At 46.2% G+C, this 11206-nt stretch overlaps 1 long non-coding RNA gene across 1 annotated transcript; it reads left to right on the plus strand.

Annotated features, from left to right (window-relative positions):
* The first annotated feature begins 340 nt into the window (after positions 1–340).
* Positions 341–10964, plus strand: LOC142140218 (uncharacterized). The gene is made up of 2 exons (XR_012688341.1): positions 341–776; positions 10823–10964. It is a non-coding gene; the product is annotated as an uncharacterized LOC142140218 (long non-coding RNA).
* The last annotated feature ends 242 nt before the right edge of the window (positions 10965–11206 follow it).

Genomic DNA, 11206 nt, shown 5'->3' on the forward strand with positions numbered 1-11206 from the left:
GCAGTGTTAGACAGTGTTACTTTGAAGTGGGTGAGGAAGTTTTGGTATTGGTCCCTATGCAGACTGCTTGTGATGACTTCTTCTCGACAGTTCAATGCATTAATGATGTCAATTATGTGGTAGCCAGGAATGAGGGACAGAAGAAACAAGGTATATCCTGTGAACATAATCAAGGCCTATCATAAAAAGGGGAAGGAGGCTCTATTATCTGTATGCAGCTTACCTGAGAAGGACCAGGAGCCAGACCCCTTGCTGAAATTAGTGGCCTATGCCAAGGGTGGGGGGGGGGATCCTTAGAGAACACCCAATGTAGTGAGAGTTTGACAGAAGTGCAGATGGGCCAGCTGTTTGTGACATGAAGATCAATCAGAATCATTTTACAGGAAAGCCAGGGCGGACACATCAAGTAGCCCATAATGTAAACACAGGCAATCAGCCTCCCCTCCGACAGACAGCCTGATTTCGCGGGAGGTACAGTCAGACATGAAGAGCGAGACTGAGGAAATGTTGGAGCTAGGGATAATTAAGATCCTGGGCTACCCTAGTAGTGCTGATCCCCATAAAATGTGGGGCATCCTGTTCTGTGTGGATTCTAAATCCTCCCTTGAACGATCCTCTTTCTCCAATTATCGCCTCATATCTGCTTCCCTTTGCTTATAAAATTCTCTAACGACTTGTCTACAACCATCTAACCCACTTTCTCTTACCACTCTCTTCTAGACACTCTCCAGTCTGGCTTCCGTCACCTTCACTCAACTCAAACTGCCCTCAGTAAAGTAAGAAACCATTTACTCTCAGCTAAGTCTAAAGTTCACTTCTCCACACGTACTCCTTGACCTCTCTGGTGCTTTTGACACTGTCGATCATTCTCTTCTCCTCACCATGCTTCGCTCCCTAGGTCTTCATGAAACAGCTCGCTCCTGGTTTGCCTCCTACCTCTCTAGCCATTCTTTTAGCAGCTCTGCATCTGTCTCTTCCTCCTCCCCTCTTCCACTTTCTATTGCTCTTCTCTCTCTCTCTACACCATCTCTCTTGCTTATTCAGTCATTTGGCCTCCAATATCACCTCTATGCTGATGACATGCAAAAGTATCTCTCATCCCCTGACCTCTCTCCCGCCTTTCTAACTCAAGTATCTAGCTGTCAATGTTACTATCCATCCCAAAATCTTCCTCTTGGTTGACAACACAACTCTCTCTCCTGTCATCCAAGCCGCTTTCTTGGAGTCACCATTGACTCTGCCCTCAGCTTTACCCCTCATATCCATTCCCTCACCAAACCGTGCCACTTCCTCCTCCATAACATCACGAAAATCCATCCCTTCCTCTCTCAGGAAGCAACCAAAATCCTGGCCATTCACTTATTATTTCTTGTCTCGACTACTGCAACCTCCTTTCAAATGGCCTTCCTGTCTCTCACTTTTCTGACCTTCAATTCATATAGGGGGTAGGCTCATCTTTCTCTCCCGTCACTACTCCTCTGTGTAAATCCCTTCATTGGCTCCCTATCCATGCAGAATTCAATTCAAGCTTCTTACCCTTTACTTACAAAGCCCTTACCAACACTTCTACCACTTACGTCTCTGACCTTGTCTCAAGGAACATACCTACCCGGCCACTGACCTCTGCCTCAATTGGCCTCTTAAAACCCACCTTTTCAAGCTCTGCTATCCTACTACCTCCTAACCATTCTAAATATCACCTCCTCTTCCTCTCATGCCATCTCCATTTTCTCCTAGTTTCTCCTACTGTCTCTCACCACTGCTCCCTCTAGAATGTAAGCTCTGGCGAGCAGGGTCCTCTTAACCTATTGTCCTATGTCTGCCTACTGTCTGACTCCCTCATACGTTTTGTATTTTACTGCTATCTGTGTGAGTCCCCTTAGCATTACTCACACTCATTGTGCTAATTATGTGTATTACATCATCTCTTTGCTACTTGCTTCTGTATCCTGCGCTACGGAATCTGTGGCGCCTTACAAATAATAATTATAGGAGGTTAAATGAGGCCACTGTGCCTATCCAATTCCCAGGATAGAATAACTGCTAGAGCGATTAGCCCATGCACGTTGTATAACCATTATGGATCTGAGTAGTGGGCACTGGCAGATCCCTCACGACCGAGTGGTCTGCATATATCACTTATTTTGGTCTATATGAGTTTCTGGCCATGCCCTTTGAAATGAAAAATGCTCCTGCCTTCTTCCAGTGACTTGTTGGTAACCTCCTAAAGGGTTAAGAGAGTTATGCAGTAGCCTGCCTAAATGAAATTGCTGTGTTAAGCCAAACCTGGGAGGAACATTTGTGCTAGAAAAAATAGCAAGGCATGCATGAGTGAGGTGCAGTACTTGGGGCACCGAGCCAACTAAAGTAGATGCTATCACTGCATGGACCACTCCTAAGACCAAGAAACAAGTCATGTCTTCTTCGGTGGACTGCTGGGTACTACCGGAAATTTGTACTCCAATACTGCACTCTAGCTAAACCCCTAAAAGCCCTTACAAAAAAGAAGTTGCCCCATGTGGTGACTTGGACACAGGACTGCGAGGAAGCGTTCACTGAAATCTGCACTTTCCCAATCCCCTGTATTGCGGGCTTCTAATTTTGACAGGAGGTTTACAGTGCAAATGAATGCCTCCTGGGCTGGGAGCTGTGCTCAGTCAAGTGAATAAACAAGGGGAAGAACACTCCATACTTTAAGTAGGAAGCTGATCCCCAGATAGGTGGTCTACGTGGTTTTGAAAAAATAGTTTTTAGCCATAGTGTGGGCCTTGCAGAAGTTGCAGTCCTACCGATATGGACAGGACTTTACTGGAGTCACAAATCACAACCCTTTCAGCTGGTTGCACAGAGTGGTTGGGGACAATGGGAAGCTGCTCAGATGGAGCCTGACCTTCCAGCAATACACTTTTTCTGTCCAGCACAGAAAAGGTGCTGCATGGTAATGCAGACGGATTATCGCATAAGATCGAAAGGATTGTGGAAGGTGAGCAGGGAAAATTATCATGCAGGTAACAATTTCTCTGCCACTCTTTAGAGGTATCATATGCAAGCTAATTACTAGTCCTATAAAGCTGCAAATATGTATGTGACTGAATTCATAGAATTACTTTGATGAGGTTCAGAGGAACTCCGTGTCCAGCCATTGGTTAAAACCTGAAATCTGAATATAAACTAAAGTATCCTGTTGATTGTTTCTAAACATTTCTGTTCTCTCCATGAGGTATTTATGGATGAGATTGTTAGGAACCCCTCTAGCTGGTATGGCACAACCCGGAGTCTGCTCTGCCAGTCAGGTGTTCACTGGAGCCCCTAGTGGTGGGGACAGACTTGGCCGCAGACTAGCAGAGGGTCGAGAAGTGCGTACCGGCTGGGGAGAACCCAGAAAAGCGGAGTGAAGTCCAGGCAAGGGTCAAGGCCGGCAGCAGACAGCGAATCCAATAGACAAGCCAAGGTCAGAGGTCACAGGCACGGTAGCAAGGTCAAGGTACAGGCAAGAAAGGTCAGGGTCACGAGCAAACTGGCAGGGTCCAAATCCAAGCATGGGGGTCATACACGGGAAATCCAATAGAGTGTCCATGGGACAGGGACAGGAACAAAGACAGGTACAGGAAACACGCAGGTCAGCAGGACTGTGGCAGAGAAACTATAACCAGCAGGGAGGCTAAGCCCTTCCTGCCTTAAATACTACCAGCAGCCAATCAGAGCCTGGATCTGACAAATACACAGCCCCCTGCATAATTACACATATTAATTAGCCCGCAGGCTAGTGGGGCCGATGTGTGCATGCGCCCGGCTTTCTTTCATTGCCGGGACGCGGCGCTGAAGAGGAGGCGTCCGACCGTTGCCTTGGCAACGGCCGGGTCAGGGCCGAAAGTGACGTCCCGGTCGTCAAAGTGACGGCTGGGACCCTGGGGAGCCCAGGAGACGAGTCGCGGCGGCGGTGAGTACCGCCGCGGCTCGTGACAGTAGCCCCCCCTTGAGGAGGGGTTAAGGAACCCCGACACCCAGGTTTCTTAGGGAATTTTTTGAAGAATTCTTTAAGATGTTTAGTAGCATGAATTTGTCTTCGCGGGACCCAAGAACGCTCCTCCACACCTCGATTCTTCCATTGTACCAGGAAATGCACCTGCCCCTGCACTCTCTTAGAATCGAGGATCTTATGAATGATGTACTTGTTTGTGTTCCGTACAGAATAACTCGAAGACTGGAATTGATTCGGGTATAACACAGGCTTAAGCAGAGAACAATGGAATGTGTTGGGGATCCTCAAGGAACCAGGGATTTTCAATCTGAAGGCTACAGCATTAATCTTCTTGATAATGAGGAAAGGACCAATGAATTTAGGCCCCAGTTTTCTGCAAGGCTGTCTGAGCCTAATATTGCGTGTAGACAGCCACACTTTCTGGCCCACTTTGAGGGAGCAGGTGGTACGGTGGTGGTCCGAAAAATATTTAGCAAAATATAAGGCTTGTCTCAATGATGAGTGCACTTTTTTCCAGATGACTTTGAGATCCCTGGCCGTGGAACGAATTTCCGGAATACCAGCGGACTTGAGAGAGTACAAGGAATTAGATCTGGGGTGAAAACCAAAATTGCAATAAAATGGAGAGGTTTTGGTAGATGAGTGACATGAATTATTATACGCAAATTCTGCCCAGGGTAACAGAGAGGACCAGTTATCATGAAATTTCGAAGTGTAACATCGTAAGAATTGTTCTAAGGACTGGTTAACCCTTTTGGTTTGCCCATTCGATTGAGGGTGGTATGCAGACGAGAGGCTAATCTTGATTACAAGAAGGGTACAAAAAGATTTCCAGAATTGCGCTACGAATTGGGAACCACGATCGGAAACTATGTCAGTAGGAAGTCCATGGAGCCAGAATATATGCTGGATGAACAGGATGGCCAGATCTCGAGCACCAGGAAGCCTGGGTAGTGGTATGAAGTGTGACATCTTGCTGAAGCGGTCAACTACCACCCAGATGGTGTTGTGTCCTGCAGAGAGTGGCAGGTCAACTATAAAGTCCATGGACAAGTGTGTCCAGGGTTTTGCAGGAATGGGCAATGGAAGCAACTGGCCTACAGGACGACTCCTGGGGACCTTACTCCTGGCACAACCCTCACAAGAGAGGACATAACTCTTGACATCAGCAGACAAAGATGGCCACCAGACAGTACGGAAGAGGATCTCCAAAGTCTTCTGTATTCCAGGATGTCCAGCAGTCTTACTATCATGTGCTTCTACAAGCACTGCCTTCCTTAAATGAACTGAAACGAATAAACATCCCTCCGGAGTCTTGTCAGGAGCTAATTTCTGAAACCTTTGCAACGTGCTGCTCAGGTCTTGGGTTAACCCAGCATGGATCATGGAAGAGGGAACGATAGGTTCAGGACTAATAACTGGAACATGATGTGCCAAGAAGCTTCTGGACAGGGCATCTGCTCTGACATTTTTAGAACCTGGATGGTAGGTAATCACAAAGTTAAAACGGGTGAAGAACAGTGCCCAACGAGCCTGTCTGGGGTTCAGGCGTTTGGCCGACTGTATGTATTGTAGATTCTTGTGATCAGTTATAACAGAGATCTGATGTGCAGCGCCTTCTAGCCAATGTCGCCACTCCTCAAAGGCCCATTTGATTGCCAATAGTTCCCAGTTACCCACATCCTAGTTGGCTTCAGCTGAGGAGAACTGACGGGAGAAATAGGCACATGGGTGTAAGCGGCGAGTATGGGGATCTTTTAGAGATAAGATGGCACCAGCACCGACGTCGGAGGCATCGACTTCAAGAACAAACAGTATTTCAGGATCTGGATGTCTAAGGACCTGAGCGGATACAAACGCTTTCTTTAAGGTCTCAAACGCGGTTATTGCCTGGGGTGACCAGTTAGTTGGATCCATTCCTTTGCGAGTCAAGGTAACAATAGGAGCCACAATCTCAGCAAAATCGCAAATGAATCTTCTATAATAATTGGCGAACCCCAGGAACCTCTGTACTGCCTTGAGATTATTCGGTTGTACCCAATCCAGGATAGCTTGGACCTTGGTTGGATCCATGGAGAATCCCTGAGAGGAGATTACATAACCTAGAAAGGATACTTTCTGCACCTTAAACTCACATTTTTCCAATTTAGCGTAGAGGTGGTGTTCTCACAATTTCTGCAGAACTTGTCTGACGACCCTGATGTACAGGTAATGATTTAGAATATATGAGGATGTCGTCCAAATAGACGACCACGAAATGACCAAGGAACTCCCGTAGCACCTCATTAATCAGATCATGGAACACCGCAGGTGCATTACTAAGACCAAACGTCATGACCAGATACTCGTAGTGGCCAGAAAGCGTATTGAATGCCGTTTTCCACTCATCTCCTTCTCTGATCCGGATGAGGTTACATGCACCACGAAGATTGATTTTGGTGAAGACTGTTGCACCTCTTAATTGATCGAACAATATGGAGATGAGAGGAAGGGGATAGGTGTTTTTGACTGTGATGAGGTTCAATCCTCTGTAGTCAATACAGGGTCTTAGGCCTCCGTCTTTTTTGGACACAAAAAAACATCCAGCTCCTACTGGAGATTTAGATGGCCTGATGAACCCCTTTTTCAAATTCTTCTCAATATAATCCTGCATGGATTTGGTCTCGGGACCCGAGAGTGAATACAAGCGTCCCTTGGGTAACTTGGAACCGGGTATAAGCTCGATGGCACAGTTGAAGTCACAGTGAGGTGGTAAAGTGTCCGCAGCTTTCTTGGAGAACACATCCCAGAACTCGTGGTATTGTGAGGGAAGTTGCTCCGGAATAGACTGGATCATTCGCAGAGGCAGAGTCAAGCAAGACTGTGAACAATACGAGCTCCACTGAACAATTTCTCCTTTCTCCCAATCCACCACAGGGTTGTGACGAGAAAGCCAAGGATGGCCCAGGACCAATGGAACTGATGAGCAGTCAATAAGGAGGAACGTTATGGACTCTGAATGAAGCGCTCCAATGTTCAAGTGTAATAGCGGAGTCTCCCATTCAATCTTGCCTCCAGGGAATGGATTCCCGTCTAAGCCACAGACTATAATAGCGGATTTGAGCTTAACAGATGGAATCCCAGCGGAGCGGGCAAACCCGATGTCAAGGAAGTTGCCTGCAGCTCCACTATCAATGAAGGCCGACAGGGCCACGGAACTGGCACCGAAAGTGACTTGTGCAGGAATCAGGACAGCATTCTTTTGGGAAACAATTTGCAAACCTAAGTGGGCTTTTCCTAGACATGCTCCTTTTTCAGGTTTGTATGGACAAGAGCAGGAGAAGTGGCCTTTATTACCACAATAAAGACATAAGCATTGTGACCGTCTCTTGTCTCTCTCCTCAGGAGGGAGGCGGAATGCCCCTGACTGCGTAGGCTTCTCAATATCCGTGGAAGCTGGAATAAATGCAGACGGGCAAGAAGATGCCTCTTTCTATGTTCTCCTTTCCTTGACTCTCCTGTCAATTTTAATAGCGAGTTGCATAAGGCTCTCCAATGAGGTGGGGGAAGGATACTGCACAAGTGAATCCTTAATCTCCTCTGACAGTCCCAGACGAAACTGGCTGCGTAGCGCTGGATCATTCCATTCACTGTCAGGTGACCATCTGCGGAATTCAGCGCAGTATTCTTCTGCCGAACGCTGGCCTTGCTTTAAGGCCTGTAGATGAGCCTCAGCGGAGGCAACTCGATCTGGGTCATCGTAGAGGCGACCCAATGCGTTAAAAAAAGCTTCCAACGATTGCTTGATAGGACTCGACTGCGGTAGGGTGAAAGCCCAGGACTGGGGGTCACCCTGCAGGAGGGAGATGACAATTCCAACTCTCTGCTGTTCTGAACCAGAAGACCGAGGTTTCAGCCGAAAATAGAGTTTGCAGCTTTCTTTAAAATTCCGGAACAGAGCTCTATTTCCGGAGAACCGGTCCGGCAAATTTAACATAAGGTTCATCAACGGAATCGGAAATGGGCAGTGTAGTCCGGGAGTCCTCCTTCTGAGAGGACAACCGTTGGGACAATCCCCGGACCATTTGGTACAGGGTCTCAACATGACCCGCTAGGGCTTGAAAAGAAGACAATTTGGTTCCGCTTTCATCAATCCCAACTTCGTCTCCGGAACGTCTGTTTGGGCCGGTTATAATGTTAGGAACCCCTCTAGCCGGTACGGCACAACCCGGAGTCTGCTCTGCCAGTCAGGTGTTCACTTGGGCCCCTAGTGGTGGGGACAGACTTGGCCGCAGACTAGCAGAGGGTCCTGCCTTAAATACTACCAGCAGCCAATCAGAGCCTGGCTCTGACAAATACACAGCCCCCTGCATAATTACATACATTAATTAGCCCGCAGACTAGTGGGGCCGATGTGTGCACGCGCCCGGCTTTCTTTCATTGCCGGGACGCGGCGCTGAAGAGGAGACGTCCGACCATTGACTTGGAAACTTGGGTCACGGCCGGAAGTGACGTCCCAGTCGTCAATGTGACAGCCGGGACGTAGGGGGGGCCCAGTAGACGAGTCGCGGCGGCTGTGAGTACCGCCGCGGCTCGTGACAGAGATAGCCCAGACATGTTGCTACAGATGAGTTCCCAGTACCCATTTGTGGCACAGGTCGTAAGCCGAGGTCTGTGAAATATTTATTTACGTTTACATCAATAACTTCTGTGATAGCTCCAGACACCTCAAAAGAGAACGGGGCCAAAGAGAGCAGCTGTAATAAGTGTGAACAAAGGGAAATAAGGATAAATGATCATACTTACAGTAGTCATGTTTGGTATGTAATTAAAGGAAAACTTATGGCCTGTTGTGTGGAGTTAAAATGATCTCTGTAGGACATTCTGGTGAGGCCTGTGTAAAGAAAACCTGACTTGAAAGGTGTTTACACAGACATCATAAACAATTAATTTGTATTTACACAGACTTTCTAGTTCTGACATCACAGTGAATGGGGGGCTGTGAAGACCTGCAGCATGTTGAAAAATGGCAGTGAAGATGAATCTGTTACCAAAGATTCTCTACCTGTTCCAGACTCTGCTTGTTCGAGTACCCTCCCTGGCCCTACAGACCCTGCAAAAAAAAAATCACCTGTTTTAATCTGGATATCCTACGCTCCAAAACAAGAGTTTGCACGATATATCGCCATGCCTCAGAGGGCGGCCTAGGTCTCCTAAACATTTCTATACTATGTTGCCACCCATTTCACTCAACGGGTCCTATTTCACTCCCCATCTTTCATGAAACTCTATGTCGACATCAAAGCCAACCCTGATGTCTCCCAACACTCTAATATGGATCTCCATCAAACACAGCATTTTCCCCTGGGATGCATCATACTGCTTTCAGACTTTGGTCCCGACATGGTCTCAACTTTTTATCGGACATAGCACCCATGCGAATCTTCCTAGAGCTTGCGGACCTTCAAATCCCTCCCGAGTGGCTTAATCGCTACCTTCTATCGTCTGTTGGCCTTTAGCCATTTCGCCTTGTCTGGTGGTCATGTCCCAAGGTCGTGAAGTTCTGGCAAAATGTTCATGCGCTGATTCGTAATGTTACCTCCATGACGCTACCACATTGTCTGTCCTAATCCCTCTACTCTCCCTGTGGCAGATATTGACAAATACATGATGGCACTAGCCAGTCACATACTCAACGCAGCCAAATGCGCAATAGCGGCTGCCTGAAAACAACCTGATCCCCCTGCCCTTCTGACAGTGATCAATAGGATTTGGCACAGGTACTGCTATGAATACATCACAAGTATTATAAATGACCGTCCCAACAAATTTTGTACCATTTGGAGCGAGTGACTCTCCTACCATGAGATTGATCGTTAATAATATTAGTGACTTCAGCATTGCAAATAGACCGAATACCTAAATATTTGCTGTTTTGCACAGAGCTGGGCTAGACCCCTTCCTCTTATCCCCCTCCCTCATGTACTTCTAACTAACATCCTTGCCTCCCTCCCCTTTTGCTTTCACGATAACATGTCAATAATGTTTTACTAAGGCTACCATGCTCTAAATATGCCTACAAACTGACTTGAAACACTCTCCTATTCCTCACCCTGTACCCTTCCACCTCTATCCAACCCTCTCCTCTTTGTTCTTTCCCACTATTCATCATCATCATCATCATCATCAGCTATTTATATAGCACCACTAATTCCACAGCGCTGTACAGAGAACTCACTAACATCAGTCCCTGCCCTATTTAGTCTAAATTCCCTAACATACCGACACACAGACAGAGAGAGATACTGGGCCTGAGTCATTACGGGACGCAAAATGAGCGCAGCGTACGTATGTGCACTAATGTACGTACTTTGTGGCTGCGAACGGCCGAAGTCATTAAGCTGCGTATTCTCACATACGCAGCTTTATGACTTGCGGCGCAAGTCTTCCTAATCTACCCGTTCACGTCCGTACAAGCCGGCACATACTTGCATTACGTGCAGAAGCGAACGCTACGCTGTTTAGTGCATAGTAACATCATTGGTGTATCTCTCAATTGTTGAATCATGGTGCTGGTTGCAAATAACCGTAAAAATATATATTCTCCTTGTTATGCTACTTTGGTTTACCCTGTCACCTGTCTTTGTATCATGTTGTGTCTTGGTTCTGTTTTCAGTATATGTTATGTACTTCTACATTTATCAAAATTTAATGAATGGGGCCAGTGTTTGGTTAACATTCATTTATGCAGTATACCGAGCTTACAAAATGCAAAGGTACAAGAACCGACAGCTAGCATTTCACCACATTGAAATGTATTAAGAGTGCATTTACTAAATTGTTGTCTTTCATTTTTTGCAGCTGATGAGGAGTCGATGGGTCCTCCAAGGCACAGCCAGAGGCTTCTGGATGAATTAAAAAAACAAGAAAAAAAATATAAAAAGCATAAAGAAAAAGCAAAAAAATGTAAAAAAAAAATAAAATATCTCAAAAAAATGTTAAATACCTTTTATTGATTATTTTTTTTCCTGTTTCTTACTTAACATTTGTTAATAGTTTTAGTATATAAATTAAAATATTTTTGCTACAAGAAAAATTGGTATATGTGTGATTTCATTAAACTAATTTACGTATTAGCATTATACACTTAAGTAAAGCTGTTGTTTAAAAGCCAATGGAGAAGAGGCCAACCAATAGGGTCACACCTCACATCCGGGATATAATGTGATAAGGCCCAAAGAAATA

This window comes from Mixophyes fleayi, chromosome 2 (assembly GCF_038048845.1).
Source record: "Mixophyes fleayi isolate aMixFle1 chromosome 2, aMixFle1.hap1, whole genome shotgun sequence".
NCBI lineage: Eukaryota > Metazoa > Chordata > Amphibia > Anura > Limnodynastidae > Mixophyes > Mixophyes fleayi.